The sequence below is a fragment of the Papio anubis genome, chromosome 2, assembly GCF_008728515.1.
Source record: "Papio anubis isolate 15944 chromosome 2, Panubis1.0, whole genome shotgun sequence".
Taxonomy (NCBI): Eukaryota; Metazoa; Chordata; class Mammalia; order Primates; family Cercopithecidae; genus Papio; species Papio anubis.
Genome location: NC_044977.1, coordinates 151,303,997 through 151,324,160, shown reverse-complemented (window position 1 = coordinate 151,324,160; position 20,164 = coordinate 151,303,997). Strand labels below are relative to the sequence as shown.

The 20,164-nt window shown below is 40.8% G+C and overlaps 1 long non-coding RNA gene across 6 annotated transcripts in view; it reads right to left on the bottom strand.

Annotated features, from left to right (window-relative positions):
* Positions 1 to 20,164, bottom strand: part of LOC103882325 — a 146,615-nt gene that overhangs the window by 106,101 nt on the left and 20,350 nt on the right. The window contains exon 2 of one of the 6 annotated variants that reach the window (XR_002520186.2): positions 7,332 to 7,439. The exons of 4 other annotated variants lie outside the window; for them this stretch is intronic. This is a non-coding gene — a long non-coding RNA (uncharacterized LOC103882325). Of the gene's footprint in view, positions 1 to 7,331; positions 9,221 to 20,164 lie in introns of those variants that run through there. One more of the 6 variants, XR_004182269.1, reaches the window with a different exon arrangement.

Here is a 20,164-nt window from a genome sequence, read left to right as displayed (position 1 = left end):
AACAGTGCCACAATAAGCATACATGTGCATGTGTCTTTATAGTAGCACGATTTATAATCCTTTGGGTATATAACCAGTAATGGGATTTTGATCCTTGAGGAATCACCACACCATCTTCCACAATGGTTGAACTAATTTACATTCCCACCAACAGCGTAAATGCGTTTCTATTTCTCCACATCCTCTCCAGCATCTGTTGTTTCCTGACTTTTTAATGATCACCATTCTAATTGCTATGAGATGGTATCTCATTGTGGTTTTGATTTGCATTTCTCTAATGACCAGCGATGAGCATTTTTCATATGTTTGTTTGCAGCATAAATGACTTCTTTTGAGAAGTGTCTGTTCATATCCTTTGCCCACTTTTTGATGGGGTCGTTTGGTTTTTTTCTTATAAATCTGTTTAAGTTCTTTGTAGATTCTGGATATTAGCCTTTTGTCAGATGGATAGATTATAAAAACTTTCTCCCATTCTGTAAGTGGCCTTTTCACTCTGATAGTTTCTTTCACTGTGCAGAAGCTCTTTAGTTTAATTAGATCCCACTTGTCAGTTTTGGCATTTGTTGCCATTGATTTTGGTGTTTTAGACATGAAGTCTTTGCTGATGTCTATTTCCTGAATGGTATTGCCTAGGTTTTCTTCTAGGATTTTTATGGTTTTAGGTCTTACATTTAAGTCTTTAATCCATCTTGAGTTGATTTTTGTATAAAGTATAAGGAAGGGGTCCAGTTTCAGTTTTCTGCATATAGCTAGCCAGTTTTCCCAACATAATTTATTAAATAGGGAATCTTTTCCCCATTGCTTGTTTGTCAAAGATCAGATGGTTGTAGGTGTGTGTGGTGTCGCCAATCTTTTGAATGGTTTTTTCTGTCTCAATTTTCTTCAGTTCAGCTCTAATTTTTGTTATTTCTCATTTTCTGCTAACTTTGTGATTTATTTGTTCTTGCTTCTCTAATTCTTTCAGTTGTGAAGTTAAGTTGTTAATTTGATATCTTTAGAACTTTTTGATAGGGACATTTAGTGCTATGAGTTCTCCTATTAACACTGCCTTAGCTGTGTCCCAGAAATTCTGGTATGTTGTATTTTTGTTTTCATTATTTGTAAAGAACTTCTTGATTTCTACCTTAATTTCATTATTTACCCAAATGTCATTCAGGAACATGTTGTTTAACTTTCATGTAATTACATGATTTTGAGCAATTTTCACAGTATTGACTTCTATTTTTATTATACTGTAGTCCAAGAGTATGTTTGGTATCATTTTGATTCTTTTACATTTGTTGAGATTGTTTTATATCCAATTATGTGGTCAGTTTTAGAGTATGTGCCATGTGATGATGAGAAGAATGTATGTTCTATTGTTTTGGGGTGGAGAGTTCTGTAGATATCTATCAGATCCATTTAACCCAATGTTAAGTTTATGGTCCTGAATATCTTTAATTTTCTGCCTCAATGATCTGTCCAATACTGTCAGTGGAGTGTTGCAGTCTCCCACTATTATTTTGTGGGACTGTATGTCTCTTTGTAGGTCTCCAAGAACTGCTTTGTGACTCTGGGTTCATATGAATCTGTGTTGGGTGCATGTATATTTATGATAGTTAGGTCTTGTTGAATTGAACCATCTATGATTATCTAATCTCCTTTTTTCTTTGTTGGTTTGAAATCTGTTTTGTCTGAAATTAGGATTACAATACCACTTTTTTCTGTTTTCCATTTGCTTGGTAGATTTTCCTCCATTCCTTCATTTTGAGCCTAGGAGTGTCATTATATGTGAAATGGGTCTCTTGAAGACAGCATACAATTGGCTCTTGCTTTTTTATCTATCTTGCTACTCTGTACCTTTTAAGTGGGGCATTTAACCCATTTACATTCAAGGTTAGTATTGGTATGTGTGGATTTGATTCTGTCATGTGCTGTTAGCTGGTTATTACGTTGGCTTGTTTGTGTGGTTGCTTTACAGTGTCACTAGTCTGTGTGTTTAAGTGTGTTTTTATTACAGCTGATAGAGGTCTTTTCTTTCTATATTTAGTGCTCCTTTCAAGATCTCTTGTAGGGCAGGTCTGGTGGTAATTAATTCCCTCAACATTTACCTGTCTGAAAAGGATCTTATTTTTCCTTCATTTAGGAAGCTTAGTTTGGCTGAATATGTAATTCTTGAAGATGTTTTTATTTTTAAGAATGTTGAATATAGGCCCTCAATTTCTTCTGGCTTATAGGGTTTCAGCTGAAAGGTAAGCTGTTATCCTGATGGAGTTCCCTTTGTATGTGACCAGTCCTTTCTCTCTAGTTGTCTGTAACATATTTTTTCATTTTGATCTTGGAAAATCTGATAATTATGTGTCTGGGGGATGATCTTGTGTAGAATCTTGCAGGAGTTCTCTGTATTTCCTGAATTTGACTCTTGGCCTCTCTATCAAGGCTGAAGACATTTTCATGGATGATATTCTGAAATATGTTTTCCAAGTTGTTTGCTTTCTCCTCCCTTTCAGGGATGCCAGTGACTCATAGATTTGGCCTCTTTACATAATCCCATACTTCTTGGAAGTTTTGCCTATTCTTTTTTTCTTTATTTTTGTCTGGCTGTCTTATTTCAGACAACCAGTCTTCAAGTTCTGAGATTCTTTCCTCAGCTTAGTTTTTTCTACTGTTAATACTTGTGAATGCATTGTGAAATTCTGGTATTGTGTTATTCAGCTCTGTCAGATCTCTTAGGTTCTGTTTAATACTGACTACTTCATTCTTCAGCTCCTGTATTGCTTTATTTTGATTCTTATTTTCCTTGAATTGGGTTTTCCTATCCTCCTGAATCCTGATGATCTTAGTTGTTATTTATATTCTGAATTCTATTTCTGTCATTCTAGCCAGTTCAGCTTGGTTAAGAACTCCTGCTGGAGAATTGGCACAACTATTTGGAGGACAAATGATACTCTGGCCATCTGAGTTACCAGAGTTCTTGCATTGGTTCTTTCTCATCTCTGCATGTGGCTGTTTTGTTTTGCTTTTTTAACTGCAGTGTAGATTGACTACAGTCAATACACTTATTTTCTGGATGTTTTCACTGGGCCAAGACTTTGTGCAGGATCTTTATTCAAAGCTGACTTCTGTCTGTGGTTTCAGAGGCAGGTATGTTAGTGAGGTATTTTTGGTGTTGAAGGTTTAGAGTGTGATTCAGCAAGTGGAACTTAGGCTTATTGGTCAGTTGGTAGACTCTTACTTGGTTGTGCAGTTCCCTTATGTTCTGTCACAGTTGCAACCATGTTCCCTGCCAAAGCTTTGAAAGTGTGGGTTCCTCTCCCCCTTGAGTGATGGCTGTAGATCATAACTTGGCATTCCTGGGCTGTCCACTGCAGTTCTGAGATGATCTCAGTGTTTGTGTCCCCTTCTCCATCTTGGAGGTAGTAGAGAAAGGGATCTTAGTAGTGGCTGTGGCCAAGGGCCATTTGCTTGTCTCCTGGGGGCTCTACCCCAGAGAGATGCAGATCAGCAATCACTCAGTGCAATCAGCCTAGGATGGAGGGTCTGTTCTGTGGGCTCAAGCCAGGGGTTTCCTGTCTTGTGATGAGCAGTAGGGGGCAGGGGGAACCCTTGGGAGAGAGACTGGACACTTCTCCTTGGGCTGACTGCAGCTTATTGGAGATATGGATAAGGCACTTAGGGTCTTTGGTCCTTCATTAGTACAAGGGTGGCAAGGGCAGTTCCACTGCCAAGGCAGTGGCAGAGAGGCTTTCAGTTGCCCCTGGAGGCTGTCCGGGGAGTTGCTGAGTTGCTACTGGCTCAATAGCTCTGGTGAGGGGTGGATGGAGGCCCAGGCCTGGAAGACCTGCCTTGTGAAGAGATACAGGAACGAGCCCCCATGTAACAATCTGGCCACTTTTCCATAGAGCTGCTGTAGTATGCTTGGGGCCCATTCCATTCCCTGTCACTACAGAGGCAAGTTAATGTTTTCTTTGTAATTAGACTGTATCTGATATCTGTATAATATCTTCAGTTCTTCTTCACCAGGGGTCTTACTCTGTTCTGAAACATGGCATCTCAGGCAGCTCCAGAAACTCCTGGGTCTCTGACTCTAGCTCTCCTCAACCCCTTCTCTCATGTGCATTTGAAAAGATGGTCTGTTGTCTGTTACTAGGATTCAGAAGTATTCATTATATTGTTTAGATTTACAATCTTACAAATGTTTGTACAATTGATCTGTCTTTGATTGAAGAGCTGTATTAAAGTCTTTAATTTTTTATAGGTGAGTTAAGCCTATTTATGTAGTTTGATTTGAGCAGTATTGTTGGCTTTACTTCTAACATATTATTTTATGTTGTACTTTTATTTTTACTATATATACAAAGACTATATTTAAGCTATATGCTCTATTTATGTTGCCCATTTTAGATATTTTTCCATTTAAAAATTATTTATTTAATGGTTACTATACCAAATTCAAGACAGTGAAAAAAATTCTACTCTTATATTGAGAAATAAAGTCTATAAAGGCCAATTCTCTACCTTAAATCTTGTCTGGCTTTAGTAACTGCTTGATCAATAGAATGCAGCAGAAATAGTGTTGTAAGACATCAATATTAGGTCATAAGATGCCTAGTAGCTGTCACACAGATCCCTTAAAATATTTTCCCTGAGAGCCTCAGCTGCCATATAAGAAGTTTGATTACTTGAGGCCACCAAACTAAAGAAACCATGGCAGTCTTTGCTAAACCCAGTCTTTGAATGAACCCTGCCAAAGTGTCATACATATGAGCAAAGCCAACTTGAATGTTTCAGAGTAGAAGAGTTCTTAGTTCCAAGTCATTAAAAAAAAATCTATGTCCAATCATTAGCTGACCATTAAGTTAACAGAATAGAGAGTTCAATGACTACACATAAAAGGAATACAGACCTTACAGAATTTGTTCAGAAAGTTACTTAGCAAACCACAACTATAAGCAGCAACAACAACCAACCCTGAGGAAGGCAGAGTCTGAATTCCAGAATTCAGATTATTGTCTTTGAAATGTCTGGTTTATTACTCTGTTCTTGTATTACTCTAAATAAATACCTGAGACTGGGTAATTCATGAAAAAGAAAAAGAAAAAAAAGAAAATTTGCTCATGGTTCTGCAGGCTGTACAAGAAATATAGTGACTTCTGCTTCTGGGGAGGCCTCAGGAAACTTATAATCCTGGGGTAAGGTGAAGGCGGACCCAGCATTTCACATGGCCAGAGCAGGAGGAAGAGAGAGTAGGGGGAGGTGCTAAATACTTTTAAACAACCAGATTTCATGAGAACTCACTCACTGTCACAAGAACGGCACCAAAGAGGATGGTGTTAAGCCATTCCTGAGAAACAGCTCCCATGATCCAATCACATCCCACCAGGTCCCACCTGCAACATTGGGGATTATAGTTCAACATGAGATTTGGCTGGGTACACAGAACCAAACCATATCATCTCATTATAAACAAAAAATTACAAGACATACAAAACAAGATAAAAAAGAGATAAAGTATGGCCCATTCATGCAAGAAAAATAAGCAGTCAATATATATTATCCCTGAAGTGCAGACATTGGTTTTCTAGGAAAGGACTTAGAATTCGCTATTTTAAAAAAAGTTGAAGAACTAAAGGAATTTATGTCTGCAGAACTAAAGGAAAGTCTAAGAACAAAAATAAAGACTATGAGTAAAGAGAAACATTAAAAAAATAGAAATTCAGCAGTCCATTAAAAAACTAGAAATTTAGGATGATGTAAGACATCATTGCCAGACATGGTGCCTCACGTCTGTAATTCCAGCACTTTGGGAGGTCCAGGTGGGCAGATCATGAGGTCAGGAGATCGAGACCATCCTGGCTAACATGGTGAAACCCTGCCTCTACTAAATATAGAAAAAATTAGCTGGGCATGGTGGCATGCACCTGTAGTCCCAGCTACTTGGGAAGCTGAGGCAGGATAATCGCTTGAACCCGGGAGATGGAGGTTGCAGTGAACTGAGATCCCACCACTGCACTATAGCCTGGATAACAGAGCAAGACTCCATCTCAAAAAAAAAAAAAAAAAGACATCATCAAGAATACCAGCATAGGCTGGTATATGGTAATTATAGAAGTGCAAAAGACAGAGAATGAGGAAGAAAGAAAATTGAAGAAATAATGGCTAAAAACTTCCCAAAGTTGATGAAAAACACTAAGTAACATATCAAAAATCTCCACAAATTAGAAACATAATAATAAACTCAAAGAGATTCACCCTGGACACATCATAATCAAACTATTCAGATAGAAACTTGAAAAACCAAGAGAAAAGCAATGAATTTACTTATCTCACATGAGAAGTAATTCACACACAATCTTCAGTAAGACTAACAGTAGATTTCTCCTCAGAAATAATAGAAGCCAAGACTACAGGGAGGCAGAGCAAGATGGCCGAAGAGAAATTTCCATCAATCATCCCCTGCACAGGAACACCAAATTGAACCACTAATCACACACAAAAAAACCACTTTCATAAAAACCAAAACTCAGGTGAGCAATCACAGTACCTGTTTTTAACATCATAGTAAGAAAAGCGGCACTGAAGAGGGTAGAAAATATAGTCTTGAATCACCTGCAGCACACCCCTCTCTCATTCCCTGGCAGCAGCTGCGTGGCACACAGAGAGAATGTATGTGCTTGGGGGAGGGAAAGCAAAGTGATTGTGGGACTTTGCATTAGAACTCAGTGCTGCCCTTTCACAGCAGAAAGCAACACAGGGCAGAACTCAGTGGCACCCACGGAGGGATCATTTAGACAAACCATAGCCAGAGGCAGATTGTCTATCCCAGCAGTTGAAACCTGAGTACTCACAAGCCCCTCTACTGTGGGATAAGGTTCTCTGGGGTCCTAACTAAACTTGAAAGGAAATCTAGGCCACAAGGTCTGCAATTCCTGGGCAAGTCCTGGTGCTGTGCTGGGATTAAAGCCATTGGACTTGGGGCGCACACGACCTAGTGAGACACCAGCTAGGGTGACCAAGGGCTTGTGTCACCCCTCCCCAATCCTAGACAGCTCAGCTCACATCTCTGGGACAAACTCCTTTCTTCTGCTTGAGGTGAAGAGAAAAGAGAGTAAAGAGGACTTTGTCTTGCAGTGTGAATACCAGCTCAAGCACAGTAGAGCAGGGCACCAGGCAGAGTTGGGAGGCCACTATTCCAGGTCCTAGCTTCCAGAGGACATTTCCAGACACAACTTGGGCCGGAAGGGACCCACCGCCTTGAAGTTAAGAACGCAGTCCTGGAAGGATTCATCACCTGCTAGCTCAAGTACCCTTGGGCCCTAAATAATCAACAATGGTAGACAGGCAGTACTCACCTTGATGAGTACCGGGTCTCACCTTTAGTCAGAGTCAGCGCCATGCTGGCTTTAGTTGTGATCTAGCATATTCCCAGCTGTGATGTTTAGGGTGAGAGGCTTCTTATGCTTGAGGAAAGGAGAGAAAAGATTGAAGGAGACTTTGCCTTGCAGCATAACATCAGCTAAGCTACAGTGGAGTAAAGCACCAAGTGGGATCCTACAGTCCTCGAATCTATGCCTTGGCTCCTAGACAGTATTTCTGAACCTGCCCTGGGCCAGAGGGGAGACCAGTTCCCTGAAGGGAGAGACACAGGCCTGGCTGCATTCATCACAAGCCAACTAAAGAGCCTCTGGGCTGTGAGTGAACATCAGCAGTAGCCAGGCAGTGCTCACCATAGACCTGTGGTAGTGGTGGCCATGCAGACAGACTTCTCTGCTTGAGGAAAAGGGAGGAAAGAATGGGAAGAACTTGGTCTTGCAGCTTGGGTGCCAGCCCAGTAATAGCAGAATAGAGTACTAGCTAGATTCCTAAGGTTCCTGACTCCAGGTCCTAGCTCCTGAACAGCATCTATGGATCTACCTGGGGCCAGGGAAACTTACGTCTTGAAGGGAAAGACATAAGCCTGGCTGGATTTGCCATCTGCTTACTGTAGAGCCCATGGACATTAAATGAACATAAGTGGTAGCCATGCAGTGGTCACTGTAAGTTTTGGATGAGCCCCAGTGCTGTGCTGCCTTTGGGTCTAACCTGGCATGGTCCAAGTGGTGGTGGCCACAGGGGTGTTTGTATCACCCCACAACCAAGTCCATGAAGCTCATCATGGAGAGAGAGATTTTGTTTGGGAGAAAGTAAGAGAAGAGAACAAGAGTCTCTCCCTCGTAATTGAGGGATTTCTACTGGATCTTACCCAAGACCACCAAGGTGGTACCTATATGAAATTGCAAGAGCCATACTGTTAATGGGCTTGGAGCATCCCCTAATGCAGATATGGCTGTAGTAAACGAAGACTTAGATCACAACAACCAAATCCTTTGAATACTTGGAAAGCTTTCTCAAGAAGGATGGGTACAAACAAGCCCAGAATGCAAAGACTATAGTAACTAACTCTTCAATGCCCAGACACCAATGAACATGCACAAACATCAAAACCATCTGGAAAAACATGACCTCACCAAATGAACTAAATAAAGCACTAGTGAATAATTTCAGAGAAACAGATATATGACCTCAGACAGAGAATTCAGAATAGCCGTTTTGAGGAAACTCAATGAAATTCAAGATAACACAGAAAAGAAATTCAGAATCCTATCAGATAACTTTAACAAAGAGACTGAAATAATTTAAAAGAATCAAGCAGAAATTCTGGAGCTGAAAAATGCAATTGACATATAGAAGAATACGTCAGAATCTCTTGACAGTAGAATTGATCAAGAAAAGGAAATGATTCATGATCTTAAAGACAGGTTATTTGAAAATATGCAATTGGAGGAGACAAAAGAAGAAAGAATAAGAAAAATGAAGGATGCCTACAAGATCTAGAAAATAGTCTGAAAAGGGTAAATCTAAGAATTATTGGCCTTAAAAAGAAGGTAAAGGGAGAAATCAGAGTAGAAAGGTTTTTCAAAAGAATAATGAAAGAGAACTTCCCGAACGTAAAAAAAAGATATCAATATTTAAGTACAAGATTATAAAACATCAAGCAGATTTAACCCAAATAAGGCTACCCAAAGACATTGAATAATCAAACTCCCAAAAGTCAAAGGTAAAGAAACGATCCTAAAAGCAGCAAGAGAAACCAAACAAATGATATACAAAGGAGCTCCAATCTGTCTAGCAGCAAACTTCTCAGTGGAAAACTTATAGACTAGTAGAGAGTGGCATGACATATTTCAAGTGCTGAAGGAAAAATATTTTATTCTAGAACAGTATATCTGGCAAAAATATCCTTCAAACATGAAGGAGAAATAAAAACAAACAAAAGGTCTGGGCGCGGCGGCTCATGCCTGTAATCCCAGCACTGTGGGGGGCCGAGGTGGGTGGATCACGAGGTCAGGAGATCAAGACCATCCTGTCCAACATGGTGAAACCCCATCTCTACTAAAAATACAAAAATTCGCTGGGTGTGGTGGCGTGTGCCTGTAATCCCAGCTACTTAGGAGGCTGAGGCATGAGAATCGCTTGAACCCAGCAAGCGTTGCAGTGAGCCAAGATCGTGTCACTGCACTCCAGCCTGGTGACAGAGTGAGACTCTATCTCAAACAAACAAACAAACAAACAAAAGCTGAGAGATTTCATCAACAGCAGACCCATTCTACGAAAAAAACAAAAGGGAGTTCTTCAATCTGAAAGAAAAGGACATTAATGAGCAACAAGAAATCATCTGAAGGTACAAAACTCCATATAGAAAAATAGAATATAAAACATAACTGTGATGTGTAAGATACTCATATCTTGAGTAGTAAGACTAAAAGATGAACCAATAAAAAATAATAACTACAACAACTTTAAGAAATAGTACAATAAAATATAATTAGAAACAACAGTGGAATGAATTTAAAGAATTGTATTAGTTTTCTCCTTGGTTTTCTTATGCATTCATTATTAATTGGTCATCAGTTTAAAATTTGGGATTGGAGGGGCCAAGATGATCAATCAACTAGAAGCAGCTGCAATCTGTGGCACTCACAGACAGGAATGAAAACACAAGTGAATTCAGGATCTTCAACTGAAATATCCAGGTTCTCACATTAGAACTGACTAGCAAACAACTCAAAGAAACTAGGTGGGGTGATGGCGCACCCAGGAGTGACACAGAGCCAAAGAAACCCCCACCCCTAGCCAAGGGAAACAGTGAGTGATTGTGCAACCCGGCCCAGGAAACCACACTTCTCCACAGATCTTTGCAACCCACTGATCAGGAGATCCCCTCAAGCCCACACCACTAGGGCCTTGGGTCTACTACACAGGGCTCTGTGAAGTCTTGGCAGAGCAGCCACTCAGGCACACACAGAGACCCAGGAGTTTTACATACTCCATCCCCAGGATCTCCAGCAAGGTGGAAGATTTGTCCATACATATCGCTAGGAAGGGGACTGAATCCAGGGAGCCAAGCAGCACTGTTCTGTGGGCCCCATTTCCACAGCACCTCACAAGATGAGAACCATTGGCTTGCAATTCCAGCTAGCCAATGGCAATAGGCTGAAGTCTGCCTGAGAGGGGACTGAGTTTCCAGAGAAAGGGGTGGTCACCATCTCTGAAGTTTGGTAGACTCAGCCATTCCGGCCTGCCAGTGTTGGAGAACCCAAATGGCCTGGACGAGGAAATGTCCCCCAAAACGCAGCACAGTTGCCTTGTCAGATTGTGGTCAGACTGCTTCCTTAAGGGGGAACCCAATCCATTCCTCCTCACTGGGGAGGACTTCTCTGTGGGGGCTTCAGCCAATATAGCCATGGATAGAGCTCTGATCTCCCCCTGTGACAGAGCTCCCAGTGGGGAGGGGCAGCTGCCATCTCTATGGTTCAACAGATGCAGCCATTCCAGGCTTTGGAGAACCCAAATGGTCTAAACAAGGAAGGGTCCCACCAACAACACAGGACACCTGCTCTACAAAGAAGCAGACAGACTGCTTCTTTAAGCAGGTTCCCTGATCCCATTTCTTGTGACTCAGTTAGAACTCCTAACAGGGGTCTTCTATCACCTCTTACAGGCATGCTCGGGCTGGCAACAGGTCAGTACCCGCCTGGAACAAAGCTTCCAGATGAACGATCAGGCTGCCCTCTTTGCTGTTTCCCAGGCTTCACTGGTGACATCTCCAGGTGTGGGAAAAACTAAGTCAACTAGGGTCTGAAGTGGACCCCCAGAAAACCAAAGTAGTCCTTTGGAAGAGTGACTTTTTAAAACAAACAGAAAACAAAAACAACATCAACAAAAAAATACTCCACAAAAACCTTATTCAAAGGTCAGCAACCTCAAAAACTGAAGGTAGATAAGCCCACAAAGATGAGAAAGAATCAATGCAAAAATGCTGAAAACTCAGAAATCAAGAGTGCCTCTTCTCCTCCAAATGACCAAAATGCCTCTCCAGCAAAGGCACAGAACTGAGCAGAGGCTGAGGAGGCTTAATTGACAGAAGTAGACTTCAGAAGATGGGTAATAATGAGCTGAGCTAAAGGATCATGTCATAACCCAATGCAAAGCTAAGAATCATGATAAAGCAATACAGGAGCTGATGACCAGAACAGCCAGTTTAGAAGGAAACATAACTGACCTGATGGTGCTGAAAAATACAACATGAGAACTTCACAGTGCAATTACAAGTAACAACAGTTTACAAGCCAGATTAGACCAAGCAGAGGAAAGAATATCAGAGCTTTGAAGACTATCTTTCTGAAATAAGACAAGCAGACAAGAATGGAAAAAAAAATAAAAAGGAATGAACAAAATCTCTGAGAAATATGGGATTATGTAAAGGGACCAAACCTACAACTGATTGGAGTACCTGAAAGAGACAGGGAGAATGGAACAAAGTTGGAAACATACTTTAGGATATCATCTAGGATAACTTCCTCAACATAACAAGACAGGTCAACATTCAAACTGAGGAACTGCAAAGAACCCCAGTAAGATACCTCAAGAGAAGATCAACCCCAAAACACATAATTATCAGATCCTCCAAGGTGGAAATGAGAGAAAAATAATGTTAAGGGCAGGTAGAGAGAAAGGCCAGGTCACCTACAAAGGGAAGCCCATCAGACTAACAGCAGACTTCTCAGCAGAAACCCTACAAGCCAGAAGAGATTGGGGACCAATATTCAACATTCTTAAAGATAAGAATTTCCAATCCAGAATTTCATATCCAGTCACACCTAAGCTTCATAAGCGAAGGAGAAATAAGATCCTATTCAGACAAGCAAATGCTGAGAGAATTCATCACCACCAGGCCAGGCTTGTAAGAGCTCCTGAAAGAAACACTAAATAAGAAAGGAAAAACTGTTACCACCCACTACAAAAACAGACTTAAGTACACAGACCAGTGACACTATGAAGCAACCAAATAAATAAGTCTGCAAAATAACTGGCCACCATCACAATGATGGACCAAATTCACACATCACAATACTAATCTTAAATGTAAATGGGCTAAATGCCCCAATTTAAAGACACAGAATGGCAAGCTGGATAAAGAGCCAAGAGCCATCAGTGTGCTGTCTTTAAGAGACCCATCTAACTTATAAAGATGCACATAGGTTCAAAATAAAGGGATGCAGGAAAATTTACCAAGAAAATGGAAAACGGAAAAAAGCATGGGGTGTAATCCTAGTTTCTGACAAAACAGAATTTAGACCAACAAAGGTCAAAAAAAGACAAAGAAGGGCATTACATAATGGTAAAGGGCTCAATTCAACAAAAAGAGTTATCTCAAATATATATATGCACCCAATACAGGAGCTCCCACATTCATAAAGCAAATTCTTAGAGACCTTCACAGAGACTTAGAGTCCCACGCAATAAAATAATACTGGAAGAGTTTAACACTCCACTGACAATATTAGATAGATCATTGAGATAAAAAATTAAGATACTCAAGACCTGAACTCAGCTCTGGCTCAAGTGGACTTGATAGATATCTACAGGACTTTCCACCCAAAACAACAGAATATACATTCTTCTCATTGCCACATGGTGCTTACTCCAAATTCATCACACAATTGGAAGTAAAACACTCCTCACCAAATGCAAAAGTACTGAAATTATAACAAACAGTCTCTCAGACCACAGCACAAATTAGAACTCAAGATTAAGAATTTACTCAATGCAACTACATGGAAATTGCCTGCTCCTGAATGACTCCTGGGTAGATAATGAAATTAAGCCAGAAATCAAGAAGTTCTTTAAAACTACTAATAACAAAGAGACAATATACCATAATCTCTGGGACACAGTTAAAGCAGTGTTAAGTGGGACATTTATAGCATTAATGCCCATATCAAAAAGCTAGAAAGATCTCAAATTGACATCCTAACATCACAACTAAAAGAACTAGGGAACCAAAAGCAAACAAACCCCAAAGCTAGCAGGACACAAGAAATAACAAAGATCAGAGCTGAACTAAACTGAAGGAGATAAAGACAAAAAAAATACTTTCAAGAAAAATTAATGAATCAATCCAGGAGCCAGTGTTTTGGAAAAATTAATAAAATAGATAGATGGCTAGCTAGACTAATAAAGAGGAAAAGGGGAAAAAAAGCAGTTCCAAGATGGCTGAATAGAAACAGCTCCAGCCTCCAGCTCCCAGTGTGAGTGACATGGAAGACGGGTGATTTCTGCATTTCCAACTGAGGTACTGGGTTCATCTCACTGGGGCGTGTCGGACAGTGGGTGCAGGACAGTGGGTGCAGCCCACCGTGTGAGAGCTAAAGCAGGGTGAGGCATTGCCTCACCTGGGAAGTGCAAGGGGGAAGGGAATTCCCTTTCCTAGCCAAGGGAAACCATGACACACAACACCTGGAAAATCGGGTCACTCCCACCCTAATACTGTGCTTTACCAAGGGTCTTAGCAAACAGCACACCAGGAAATTATATCCCACACCTGGCTCAGAGGGTCCCACACCCATGGAGCCTCCTCATTGCTAGCACAGCAGTCTGAGATCTAACTGCAAGATGGCAGTGAGGCTAGGGCAGGGGCGCCTGCCATTGCTGAGGCTTGAGTAGGTAAACAAAGTGGCCTGGAAGCTTGAACTGAGTGGAGCCCACTACAGCTCAAGGGGACCTGCCTGTCTCTGTAGACTCCACCTCTGGGGACAGGGCATAGCCAAACAAAAGGCAGCAGAAACCTCTGCAGATTTAAATGTCCCTGTCTGACAGTTTTGAAGAGAGCAGTGGTTCTCCCAGCACGGTGTCTGAGATCTGAGAATGGACAGACTGTCAGCTCAAGTGGGTCCCTGACCCCCGAGTAGCCTAACTGGGAGACACCCCCCACTAGGGGCAAACTGACACCTCACACCTCACATGGCCAGGTACCCCTCTGAGATGAAGCTTCCAGACGAACGATCAGGCAGCAACATTTGCTGTTCAGCAATATTCACTATTCTGCAGCCTCCACTGCTGATACCCAGGCAAACAGAGTCTGAAGTGGACCTCCAGCAAATTCCAACAGACCTGCAGCTGAGAGTCCTGACTGTTACAAGGAAAACTAACAAACAGAAAGGACATCCACACCAAAACCCTATCTGTATGTCACCATCATCAAAGACCAAAGGTAGATAAAACCACAAAATGGGGAAAAGCAGTGCAGAAAAGCTGAAAATTCTAAAAATCAGAGCGCCTCTCCTCCTCCAAAGGAACACAGCTCCTCACCACAATGGAATAAAGCTGGATGGAGAATGACTTTGACGAGCTGAGAGAAGAAGTCTTCAGACAATCAAACTTGTCCAAGCTAAAGGCGGAAGTTCGAACCCATCACAAAGAAGCTAAAAACCTTGAAAAAAGAGTTGACGAAAGGCTAACTAGAATAACCAATGTAGAGAAGTCCTTAAATGACATGATAGAGCTGAAAACCATGACACGAGAACTATGTGACAAATGCACAAACTTCAGTAACTGACTTGATCAACTGGAAGAAAGGGTATCAGTGATTGAAGATCAAATGAATGAAATGAAGTGAGAAGAGAAGTTTAGAGAAAAAAGAGTAAAAAGAAATGAACAAAGCTTCCAAGAAATATGGGACTATGTGAAAAGACAAAATCTATGTCTGATTGGTGTAACTGAAAGTGACGGGGAGAATGGAACCAAGTTGGAAAACACTGCAGGATATTATCCAGGAGAACTTCCCCAACCTAGCAAGGCAGGCCACCATTCAAATTCAGGAAATACAGAGAACGCCTCAAAGATACTCCTCGAGAAGAGCAACTCCAAGACATGTAATTGTCAGATTCACCAAAGTTGAAATGAAGGAAAAAATGTCAAGGGCAGCCAGAAAGAAAGGTCGGGTTACACACAAAGGGAAGCCCATTAGACTAACAGTGGATCTCTTGGCAGAAACTCTGCAAGCCAGAAGAGAGTGGGGGCCAATATTCAACATTCTTAAAGAAAAGAATTTTCAACCCAGAATTTCATATCCAGTCAAACTAAGTTTCATAAGTGAAGGAGAAACAAAATCCTTTACAGACAAGCAAATGCTTAGAGATTTTGTCACCACCAGGCCTGCCCTACAAGAGATCCTGAAGGAAGCACTAAACATGGAAAGGAACAACCAGTAACAGCCACTGCAAAAACATGCCAAAACGCAAAGACCATCGATGCTACGAAGAAACTGCATCAACTAACGAGAAAAATAACCAGTTAATATCATAATGAAAGGATCAAGTTCACACATAACAATACTGACCTTAAATATAAATGGGCTAAATGCTCCAATTAAAAGACACAGACTGGCAAACTGGATAGAGTCAAGACCCACCAGTTTGCTGTATTCAAGGGAACCATCTCACGTGCAGAGACACACACAGGCTCAAAATAAAGGGATGGAGGCAGATCTATCAAGCAAATGGAAAACAAAAAATGTCAGGGGTTGCAATCCTAGTCTCTCATAAAACAGACTTTAAACCAACAAAGATCAAAAGAGACAAAGAAGGCCAGTACATAATAGTAAAGGGATCAATTCAACAAGAAGAGCTAACTATCCTAAATATATATGCACTCAGTACAGGAGCACCCAGATTCATAAAGCAAGTCCTTAGAGACTTACAAAGAGACTTAGACACCCACACAATAATAATGGGAGACTTTAACACCCCATTGTCAACATTAGACAGATCAATGAGACAGAAAGTTAACAAGGATATCCAGGAATTGAACTCAACTCTGCACCAAGTGGACCTAATAGACATCTACAGAACTCTCCACCCCAAATCAACAGAATATACAGTCTTCTCAGCACCACATTGCACCACTTCTCAGCACCACTTATTCCAAAACTGACCACATAGTTGGAAGTAAAGCTCTCCTCAGCAAATGTAAAATAATAGAAATTATAACAAACTGTCTCTCAGATCACAGTGCAATCAAACTAGAACTCAGGATTAAGAAACTCACTCAAAACCGCTCAACTACATGGAAACTGAACAACCTGCTCCTGAGTGACTACTGGGTACATAATGAAATGAAGGCAGAAATAAAGATGTTCTTTGAAACTAATGAGAACAAAGATACAACATATCAGAATCTCTGGGACACAATCAAAGCAGTGTGTAGAGGGAAATTTATAGCACTAAATGCCCACAAGAGAAAGCTGGAAAGATCTAAAATTGACACCCTAACATCACAATTAAAAGAACTAGAGAAGCAAGAGCAAACACATTCAAAAGTCAGCAGAAGGCAAGAAATAACTAAGATCAGAACAGAACTGAAAGAGATAGAGACACAAAAAACCCTTCAAAAAAATCAATGAATCCAGGAGCTGGTTTTTTGAAAAGATCAACAAAATTGATAGACCACTAGCAAGACTAATAAAGAAGAAAAGAGGGAAGAATCAAATAGATGCAATAAAAAATGGTCAAGGGGATATCACCACCGACCCCACAGAAATACACTACCATCAGAGAATACTATAAACACCTCTACGCAAATAAACTGGAAAACCTAGAAATGGATAAATTCCTGGACACATACACTCTCCCAAGATTAAACCAGGAAGAAGTTGAATCCCTGAATAGACCAATAACAGGCTCTTAAATTAAGGCAATAATTAATAGCCTACCAACGAAAAAAAGTCCAGGACCAGATAGATTCACAGCCGAATTCTACCAGAGGTACAAGGAGGAGCTGGTACCATTCCTTCTGAAACTATTCCAATCAATAGAAAAAGAGGGAATCCTCCCTAATTCATTTTATGAGGCCAACATCATCCTGATACTAAAGCCTGGCAGAGACACAACAAAAAAAAAGAGAACTTTAGACCAATATCCTTGATGAACATCAATGCAAAAATCCTCAATAAAATACTGGCAAACCAAATCCAGCAGCACATCAAAAAGCTTATCCACCATGATCAAGTCGGCTTCATTCCTGGGATGCAAGGTTGGTTCAACATATGCAAGTCAATAAACATAATCCAGCATATAAACAGAACCAAAGACAAAAACCACATGATTATCTCAATAGATGCAGAAAAGGCCTTTGACAAAATTCAACAGCCCTTCATGCTAAAAAACTCTCAATAAATTTAGTACTGATGGAACGTATCTCAAAATAATAAGAGCTATTTATGACAAACCCACAGCCAATATCATACTGAATGGGCAAAAACTGGAAGCATTCCCCTTGAAAACTGGCACAAGACAGGGATGCCCTCTCTCACCACTCCTATTCAATGTAGTGTTGGAAGTTCTGGCCAGGGCAATCAGGCAAGAGAAAGAAAGAAAGGGTATTCAATTAGGAAAAGAGGAAGTCAAATTGTCCCTGTTTGCAGATGACATGATTGTATATTTAGAAAACCCCATCATTTCAGCCCAAAATCTCCTTAAGCTGATAAGCAACTTCAGCAAAGTCTCAGGATACAAAATCAATGTGCAAAAACACGATCATTCTTATAAACCAATAACAGACTATGAGAGAGTCAAATCATGAGTGAACTCCCATTCACAATTGCTTCAAAGAGAATAAAATACCTAGGAATCCAACTTATAAGGGATGTGAAGGATCTCTTCAAGGAGAACTACAAACCACTGCTCAATGAAATAAAAGAGGACACAAACAAATGGAAGAACATTCCATGCTCATGGATAGGAAGAATCAATATCGTGAAAATGACCATACTGCCCAAGGTAATTTATAGATTCAATGCCATCCCCATTAAGCTACCAATGACTTTCTTCACAGAATTGGAAAAAACTACTTTAAAGTTCATATGGAACCAAAAAAGAGCCTGCATTGCCAAGACAATCCTAAGCCAAAAGAACAAAGCTGGAGGCATCATGCTACCTGACTTCAAACTGTACTGCAAGGTTACAGTAACCAAAACAGCATGGTACTGGTACCAAAACAGAGATATAAACCAATGGAACAGAACAGAGGCCTCAGAAATAATACCACACATCTACAACCATCTGATCTTTGACAAACCTGACAAAAACAAGAAATGGGGAAAGGATTCCCTATTTAATAAATGGTGCTGCGAGGCCAGGCGCGGTGGCTCAAGCCTGTAATCCCAGCACTTTGGGAGGCCAAGACGGGCGGATCACGAGGTCAGGAGATCGAGACCATCCTGGCTAACACGGTGAAACCCCGTCTCTATTAAGAAATACAAAAAAAAAAACTAGCCGGGCGAGGTGGCGGGCGCCTGTAGTCCCAGCTACTCGGGAGGCTGAGGCCGGAGAATGGCGTGAACCCGGGAGGCAGAGCTTGCAGTGAGCTGAGATCCGGCCACTGCACTCCAGCCTGGGCGACAGAGCGAGACTCCGTCTCAAAAAAAAAAATAAAATAAAATAAAATAAAATAAATAAATAAATGGTGCTGCGAAAACTGGCTAGCCATAAGTAGAAAGCTGAAACTGGATCCCTTCCTTACACCTTATACAAAAATTAATTCAGATGGATTAGAGACTTAAATGTTAGACCTAAAACCATAAAAACCCTAGAAGAAAACCTAGGCAATACCATTCAGGACATAGGCATGGGCAAGGTCTTCGTGTCTAAAACACCAAAAGCAATGGCAACAAAAGCCAAAATTGACAAATGGGATCTAATTAAACTAAAGAGCTTCTGCACAGCAAAAGAAACTACCATCAGAGTGAACAGGCAACCTACAGAATGGGAGAAAATTGTTGCAATCTACTCATCTGACAAAGGGCTAATATCCAGAACCTACAAAGAACCCAAACAAATTCACGAGAAAAAAACAAACAACCCATCAAAAAGAGGGCAAAGGATATGAACAGACATTTCTCAAAAGAAGACATGCATACAGCCAACAGACACACGAAAAAATGCTCGTCATCACTGGCCATCAGAGAAATGCAAATCAAAACCACAATGAGATACATCTCACACCAGTTAGAATGGCAATCATTAAAAAGTCAGGAAACAACAGGTGCTGGAGAGGATGTGGAGAAATAGAAACACTTTTATACTGCTGGTGGGACTGTAAACTAGTTCAACCATTGTGGAAGACAGTGTGGAGATTCCTCAAGTATCTAGAACTAGAAATACCATTTGACCTAGTCATCCCATTACTGGGGATATACCCAAAGGAGTATAAATCATGCTGCTATAAAGACACATGCACATGTATGTTTATTGCAGCACTATTCACAATAGCAAAGACTTGGAACCAACCCAAATGTCCATCAATGACAGACTGGATTAAGAAAATGTGGCACATATACACCATGGAATACTACACAGCCATGAAAAAGGATGAGTTCATGTCCTTTGTAGGGACATGGATGCAGCTGGAAACCATCATTCTCAGCAAACTATTGCTAGAACAGAAAACCAAACACTGCATGCTCTCACTCATAGGTGGGAATTGAACAATAAGAACACTTGGACACAGGAAGGGGAACATCACACACCAGGGCCTGTTGTGGGGTAGGGGGAAGGGGGAGGGATAGCATTAGGAGATATACCTAATGTAAATGACAAGTTAATGGGTACAGCACACCAACATGGCACATGTATACATATGTAACAAACCTGCATGCTATGCACATGTACCCTAGAACATAAAGTATAAAAAAAAAAAGAGGAAAAGAGAGAAGAATCAAATAAACACGATCAGAAATGATAAGGTGGATATCACCACTGATGCCACAGGAATGCGAACAACCATCAGAGAATATTATAAACACCTC